Raw genomic sequence first — 8,376 nt, forward strand, 5'->3', positions numbered from 1 at the left:
TTTACACCTTTTCATCATTTTAATCAACTTTTGAGCAACAAACATGTATTTTGATCAAGTGATTAATATGAGAAGTTAAACCCCACGCTGGGACGACGGAGGAAACCAAAATTCATCATGCGGTAAATTCATTTAATTCTTTATTTGACTATTTTCATTAAATTAAAATTAAAAAAAAAATCTTAATTAATGGTCATTTCGTTTGATGGTTTATGCTTAGGATTAATTCTTTTGATATGCCATGCTTGAGATTTACAATTAATATTTTAAGAATCTATCTTAGGCAAATAAATAGAGTCAAAATACTTGTTTAATGAGCTATAATGGTTTAGAATAAACAGGTGAATCACATTAATTTGAATATTTGGTGGAATCCTAGTCCCAGTATCTCTTACCATTGTTAACATTATTTGTATATTTATTTTTATTAAATTTAAAAATAGAGCCTTCACAAGTCTTAGACGAACTCTACTACTACAACAACTTTTGAAATCACATCAAGATCTTTAATTGAGATTTCCTTGTCATGCTTCTTCCTTCTGTGTTCGGCACGTGGCGAGTCTATTTTGTGTACCCGCAAACAGTTCAGAGCTAAAGTGGTCATTTTGTTAAACAAGGACTAGTTTATTCTTAGTGGTGCTACACGCACCTGATCCAAGAAAAAGAGTTCATATTTTGTGGATTATCAATGGTAATCAAATTGCTAAAGAAGTTTTCGAATTTTTGATTTTGTTGCCGCTTGGGAACTTAAGTTATTCAATTTATAGTGTTGACCAGCTCCACTTCAAGAAGATTAGCTTGATTCGGTAAGAACTAAGTGGAAATCTTATGATTAGTTAATTTCTATATGGTTTGATGACTGTTAGTGAAATAGTTCACAGTGTATTCAACGATTTTACGAATTGTTTATTTGTAATCTAATTTATGTTCACGGGTTTGGTAGTTTACATTAAAAAAATTAAGTATTTCTTTAGATTTAGATTGATTGTATTTTGACCTTTGTTTGCTTCCCTTCGTTTTCGTTTTTTAACTAGTTTAATAAAATCTGTTGATCTACAAGTCTAGTGGATATTGCTAATCAATTGTTGGGATATTTCCATTGCATGGTAATTTTCATCTTCTAGAAATACAATTATTGTATATACATTTAGAACGATTTCGAATTATGATAGTACTTATCTTCCTTTGAACATTGATTTTGCAGGAATGGAGAAGAAGATCGGAATGAAGTTTCATTTTTATTTATTTTTTCGTTTTTCTCTAAATTTTGACGTATCATTTATCTATGTAATGAATGTATTGAGTAAATTATTTTCTCATATCTTGAAATCAAATTTTGAGTTAAGTTTTCTTTAATTTTTAAGTCTAAATTCTTTTGCTTTCACAAGTCTCAACGAACTTTTTTACTACAACCTTATTTACCATCATTCATTCATGATTTTTCAGTGTTTGGTTCGTCTTTCGATGTGTGCTTGCATCATTTGTCATTAGTGTTGACTAGGTGTAAGGAAAAGAATCTAGTGCTTAATTGGGAGAAATGTCATTTCATGCTTCGATCAGGAATTGTTTTAGGGCATATCGTATCTTCTAAGGGTATAGAGGTAGATAAAGCCAAAGTTGACCTTATCAAGACTTTACAGGTCCTAAAAACCGTAAGAGATATTAGGTCATTCTTAGGGCATGCAGGTTTTTATCGTCGATTCATTAAGGATTTTAGCTTGATTTCTAGACCTCTTTGCAATTTGCTTGTAAAAGATGTTAAGTTTGTCTTTGATGATGCTTGTTTAGAGGCTTTTGAAAAGCTTAAGACTTTACTCACTACCGCCCCATAGTCCAGGCACCCAACTGGAACTTACCCTTTGAGATCATGTGTGATGCTTCAGATTATGCTATTGGTGTTGTGCTAGGTCAGCGAGAAAACAAATTACTTCATGTGATTTACTATGCTAGCAAAACTCTGAATGATGCCCAGTTGAACTATACCACTACCGAGAAGGAACTGTTAGCCATTGTGTTTGCCTTAGACAAGTTTAGACCCTATCTCTTAGGTTCTAAGATCGTCATATATACTGATCATGCTGCTTTGAAATATCTTTTGTCTAAGAGGGATACGAAACCTAGATTGGTTAGGTGGATCCTTTTGTTGCAAGAGTTCTCCCCAGACATTAGAGACAAAAAGGGTGCCGAAAATGTAGTAGTAGACCACTTGTCTAGGCTAGTTGTTGATTCCCCTGATGATTCCCTTCCTATAAGGGATAGTTTTCCTGATGAACAACTTTTCTTTGTTACCCAAGCACCTTGTTATGCGAATATAGTGAATTATCTTGTTACTGGTCGAGTGCCCCAACATTGGGGTAAACAAGATCGTTCTAGGTTTTTAGCCGAGGTTAAGCACTTCTTTTGGGATGATCCTTATTTTTTTAAGTATTTTCCAGACCAGATGTATACCTGAGAGTGACCGGTCCAATATTATTTCCTTTTGTCATGATCATGCTTGTGGGGGTCACTTTAGTGCTAAGAAGACTGCTGCTAAGATATTGCAGTGTGGATTCTATTGGCCTTCGTTGTTTAAAGACTCCCATAGTTACTGTGTTACTTGTGAACGTTGCCAGAAATTAGGAACCATTTCCCGTAGGAACATGATGCCCTTGAACCCGATTCTAATTGTTGAGGTCTTTGATGTGTGGGGTATTGACTTTATTGGTCTGTTTCCTAATTCTCTTGGTAACCTATACATCCTTGTCGCTGTAGACTATGTCTCTAAGTGGATTGAGGCGGTTGCGTGTAAAACCAACGACCATAGGGTTGTGATTGAGTTATTGAAAAATAATATACTTACACGTTTTGGTACACCGCGAGCTATAATTAGTGATGGAGGGTCGCACTTTTGTAATGGGCTTTTTAGGCTTATGATGAAGAAATATGGTATTACACATAAGGTAGCTACCCCGTATCATCCTCAGACTAGTGGTCAGGTTGAGGTTTCCAATAGGGAGATAAAACGTATATTAGAGAAAACAGTTAATCCTAATCGGAAAGACTGGTCGTCTAGGCTTACTGATGCCTTATGGGATTACCGTACTGCGTTTAAGACCCCCATTGGAATGTCGCCTTATCGGCTTGTGTACGGAAAGGCATGTCATTTACCTGTTGAGTTAGAACATAGAGCTTATTGGGCTGTTAAGCATCTAAACTTTTCAATTGACAAGGCAGGAGCCCATATGAAACTCCAGCTCAATGAGTTGGACAAGATTCGTATAGATGCTTACGATAGTGCGAAGGAGTATAAGAACAAAATGAAACTTGTGCATGATAGAAATATTTTACGGAAGTCATTTTCTCCAGGTCAAAAAGTTCTTTTGTATGATACCCGCTTGCATCTTTTCCCTGGGAAGTTACGTTCTCGGTGGACGGGTCCTTTTATTGTTCGCACTGTCTTTCCTCATAGAGCTGTTGAAATTGAGACACCGGATAGTGGTAGTTCTTCGAAGGTTAACGGTCAGAGATTAAAACCCTTTTTAGAGCCCTTTCCTACAGGTGATGTTGAGGAGGTCCCTCTGGAGGACCCTGTTTACCCTTGATTGACCATCGAGGCGATTGTATGTTGTATATTAATCTTTGATTTCTCTTTTCACCCAGGTACTATCTTTCCAACTTCTCTCTTTACTGATTCCTCATGTTACTTTACTTTTTGGTATTGCTCTTTGATTAGAAACATTGAGGACAATGTTAGATTTATGTTTGGGGGTGGGGGAGAAACTTTTTGCTGCAATAAATAAACTCCAGAGCCTAGAAATTTATGCCTATTAAGGATAGCACTAACTTATCTAAGTGGATGGAAACATCTTGGTTGTAGGAGTTGAGGAACCAATCTGATTAGATGGAAACATCTAAAGAGTCTACTCATAAAAGCACAGAGCTCAGGTGTTAGAAATTAAAAAAAACATGGTAGTTTCGCCATACACTACACCAAATTGAGTAATTTGTAACACTGAATTGTTACACTAACTGGTGTGACAAAAACTATGACACAAATATATGTGACATCATTAAAAAGTGTAACAATAAATCGGTACCTAATTATATTTTATTTTAAATTAATCTTGTCACACAAAATAGTGTGACTCACTATACGCCCCAATAAAAAAAACTTTAAAAACATCTGTAAATAAAAAATAAATAAGTAAAAACAAATTTCCCGCACTAATTAAATAAAATCCCGCCAAAATATTGGATGAATATCAAGTTTTCCCTCTCTCCCATGTTTTTCTCCAGAATTTTAGATCACCAGTAAACCACGTCTATCTATTGGGTTATTATATTACTCAAGGATCGAGGTATGTCTATCAACCTTTCTTCAATTAGCTTGTTCTATGTAACCTTCGTCGTTTTCAAAACAAAGAAAAAAAGAAGACCTTGTCTTTCTACATCTACAGGTACGAGGCTTCTGATATTCAGTAAAAAAAATTCTTTCAAAAAACGAGATTTATACTGTTCTTCTTCTTCAAAATAATGAGATTCTGATACTATTGGTTTACCCTAATCTGTCAGATAAGTTGTCAAGACGATTGGGATTTCGTTTAAATACAGATGAAAATTATTATTAATTAGGTTTTCTATAAATTAATATTGTCTAATTATAATTTTTCTTCTTCCCTAATCCTATGATTGAGATCCTTTATTGTTCTTTTGCTTTTGTAATTTTACTTACTCATGCCCTAATTTCTGTAATTTTACTATTGCCCTAATTTTTATTTCAGGTTAATGAAATTTGGCTTTAAAATCCAAATCCGAACTAAACCAGTTATCGTAATTGGGCTGAATTTCTCTTCTACAGAAGGTAGGGGTTCTTTCCTGGTTTTGTTGTTCTTTAAGTTTACTGATTTCCATGTCCTGTATTTGCACAATCCTTTCATCATTACTTCCATTTATCCTCCAATGAGTAAATCGATTATTTGCCATCTTTTCTAACCATGAATGTAACAAATTTTGTTTATAAACTTACACAAATAACCCATGCTTCGATGATTTTGGTTTGAAACCCTATAATTTCAGTATTTTATGCCAACTTATGTTACTGCATGTGATTTCGAATGTTATAGATGTTTCTGTGAAGATTTATGACGTTTTGCTGACACCCAAGTTTTGTTTTATATCCTAAATCAAGTCTTATACTTATTTTTCGTTTTAGCCTATGACGTGTTTGTGAAAATGATCCAGTAAGCTGGGCATAGCTTACAGCAGGCATAGACTGCATACAGGACCTCCCTTTGTCGTTGATGTGTCGGCATTAGTGTTTTCCCTGAGGCAAAGCACCCAAAGTACAGCTTTGGGCAGCAAATGCTTTGGGGCATCAATTTTTTTTTTGTCTGTGCTCAATACAAAAAGTCAACAGTATTAAGAGTAAAGAAATTCTAGAGATATTTACGGTGATTGGTTGTTGAGTTTTTGGAAACCGTTCAAAAAATTTGAAATGATCAGGGAAGCAGTTTAATGTGACATTTGATGTATGTATAATTCCATTCTACATACAACTTTCTTAGGTGCCCATTGCCGAATTTTAAAGTTAAAAGGATATGCCACTTTTCCGTAAGACGTTTATTGAATAGCCATATGTCAGTTTTTAAATTCTTTGTTCACTTGAATAGCAATTTTACTGCTTCATTTTTCTTGTACCGTCCACATAGTATGATAAAGCAAGATATCATGTGTACGTGGTCAATTAATATCATTTCGCCTAATAATTACACTAAACAGTATAATTTAGTGCGCCGGTGTAATAAGGGAATTACATGAAATAGAAATAAATTTGAGGCAGACATTTTTCCACTCATGGTCAAACAATATCTCCTTGGCCAGATGGTTAAAGGGGAAACTTTTTGATGTCTTCTTTGGGCATCTTCGATGTGAGGGCCGGCTCTGGTCGGCATGTTTTATATTTATACACTACTTGGAATTCTTTTTCTCCTTGTATGTTTTATACACTCGTCAATTCTATATTTTGAAATTATATTTTGTTATGGTTATATAACCAATATGGATTCAAATGAGCAGGCAGAAGAGGATGGGATGCTTACAGAGGATCGTGAATATGCTTGGATGAAGGGTCATGAAAAAGGCGATGGGACTGTTCATCCATTAGTAGTTGAAAAATATGTAGCTATATCAAGAATTAAAAGCATGTCAAACTTTTACTCTAACTTTCCTAATCGATATTGGTAACACATATTACACAGGAACAAGTCAAAGCTGCCTATGAGAAGCGAAAACAGAAAGGAACTAATTGCTCATATGATTTTGGTTCTGATGGTTTAGTTGATGTCTTTGGACCAAACAAGGGTAAAAGGTGTTTACGTGGTTTTTCCTCCAGCGTTTCTGCGAAGCGTGCTAAGCAAGCATTCCTCAATGCTGCTCTTTGCGATCCTACAGTTAACAAATGTAACTGATCTCCTGTCATTGGTCTGAAAAAGGTAAACCCAACTCTTGCAATTTTTGATATTACCATGTTTCTTTTGTTGTCATTGTTGCCTTATCTTTTGTATCACTGTCTAAGATCAACTTGTTAGTCCAATTTGTACTTCAATGATTGCATCCTTATAAGTTCCATATCAAATTGTACTTCAATAATTCCAACCTTATAACTCCCATAGGGTTTGCTTCAGTACTATGTACAATTGTACGCATTCATCATACTTCAATAATCCATATTGGTTACTTTGAGAAGTATTTTGAATCAAATTTGTACTTCAATAATCCATATTGTATGTCTAACAGAAAGTTCAAATGAGAAGTATGATGAATGCGTACAATTGTTGTAGGTTGGTAGTTTCTCCCATGTAAGATCTTGGCTACTTTGACTAGAAATCCTTTCTTATTTTTTCATTAATATTTGGCACACCACGTCTCAGTTCATCCTTCTTTGTTTTTTGTTTGTTTTTTGTGTTTTTTTTTTTGATCTGATCTGTATTATCCTAAAAGTTAACCTACCTGTGACTATTGGTTAGCCTTTTCTCAGTATTTGTAATCAGGTGAACTTTTAGAATTCTGAGAAATGATTAATTATAATACGGATTATGTATGACGACTTTATATGTTTCTTCTTGATGCATTTCTTACTTTATGTTGATTGTGTACTACTGCATTACAGGTTATGGCACAAAAAATATCCAGTGATCATCCGACCAACGAAGAGACCATCTTGAATGATTTTGTACCCCTAACTTTGATTTCACTCCTGACTTAACTTCAGAAAATCATTCTTTTACCAAGAATTTAAATCCCATGTCAGAGCCACAACCTTTTGATAATTCTGGTTATGAAGAGTCTTCAGATCAGAATGTGAATTTGTTGGACAGGAATGGAAACATAGTTGCAGCTGGATATGTGGTGACCGGTTTGGAAGGTGAAGTCTGTCACCATAGAATTGTCAAAAAGAATGAGAGAAAAGTTCGCATAGAATGCGTCTACAATGATGCTGCACCAATCTGGGACCCTCCTCAAGGTGATGACTACTATAAACTATCTTCTTATATTGGTGGTGGTTGGGTAGTATGGCATAAGAAGCGTCTGCAATTTACAAATTAGACTTTGTTTACCTTGTTACAGAGCAGTACTATTAGGTAGAGTTTAATGTTATAATTTATAATTATTTGTTAGTTTTCGTTGTTTAGTGTCTGTTGAGGATAATGGTTGATGTTTAACAAATTTCTTTTTATTAATTTAATTTCTATTAAATTTTTTGGGTACTTTTTTTTTTTCAAATTATGCACATGTTTTTGTAGATTTTGGAGAAAATCCAACAATGTGGTGGGTTGGGGAAAGTCGGTGTATGAATCCAAAACAGGATAGGGAAAATAAAAAGTTTTTTTTTCTTAATTATTACCTAATTTGTTACACACATATATGTAAGAGATTTGACATACTTTTTAGTGTGATTTAAATTAATTAATGTCACACTAATGAGTGTGACTACTTATGTGTAACAAAAGAAAAACACCATATTTATTACACTAATAAGTGTTATAATAAATAAGATGTCACACATATTTGTGTCACAAAATCTCTGATTTGGTGTAGTGATATCTCGTTGAATCCTAATCCTTATGTTTTTATTTTTTAAGTGATTTGGTGGGGCACACGATTCAATTTGTTACATTTGCTAGGGTGAAATAGGGTGATTGAGATACAAAAAAAAAAAAAAAAAAAAAAAGACCAGACCATCAAACCAACCGGAATAAATTCAATAAAGTCGACCACTGGTGCCTTTGTATGTGCCAGTTGTGTTGACCTAGAGTTAGGTTTATCGACCACTGGTCCCCTTGTATATGCCAGTTGTGTTGATATTAGTCAGACCGGTATCTCAGTCCATTAAGATAG

The 8,376-nt window shown here is 34.4% G+C and overlaps 1 long non-coding RNA gene across 1 annotated transcript; it reads left to right on the plus strand.

Annotated features, from left to right (window-relative positions):
• Positions 1–4,758: 4,758 nt before the first annotated feature.
• LOC113317590 lies at positions 4,759–7,554 on the plus strand. Its single transcript, XR_003343676.1, has 3 exons — positions 4,759–4,840; positions 6,055–6,470; positions 7,148–7,554. It is a non-coding gene; the product is annotated as an uncharacterized LOC113317590 (long non-coding RNA).
• The last annotated feature ends 822 nt before the right edge of the window (positions 7,555–8,376 follow it).

The sequence above is a fragment of the Papaver somniferum genome, chromosome 10 (assembly GCF_003573695.1).
Source record: "Papaver somniferum cultivar HN1 chromosome 10, ASM357369v1, whole genome shotgun sequence".
NCBI lineage: Eukaryota > Viridiplantae > Streptophyta > Magnoliopsida > Ranunculales > Papaveraceae > Papaver > Papaver somniferum.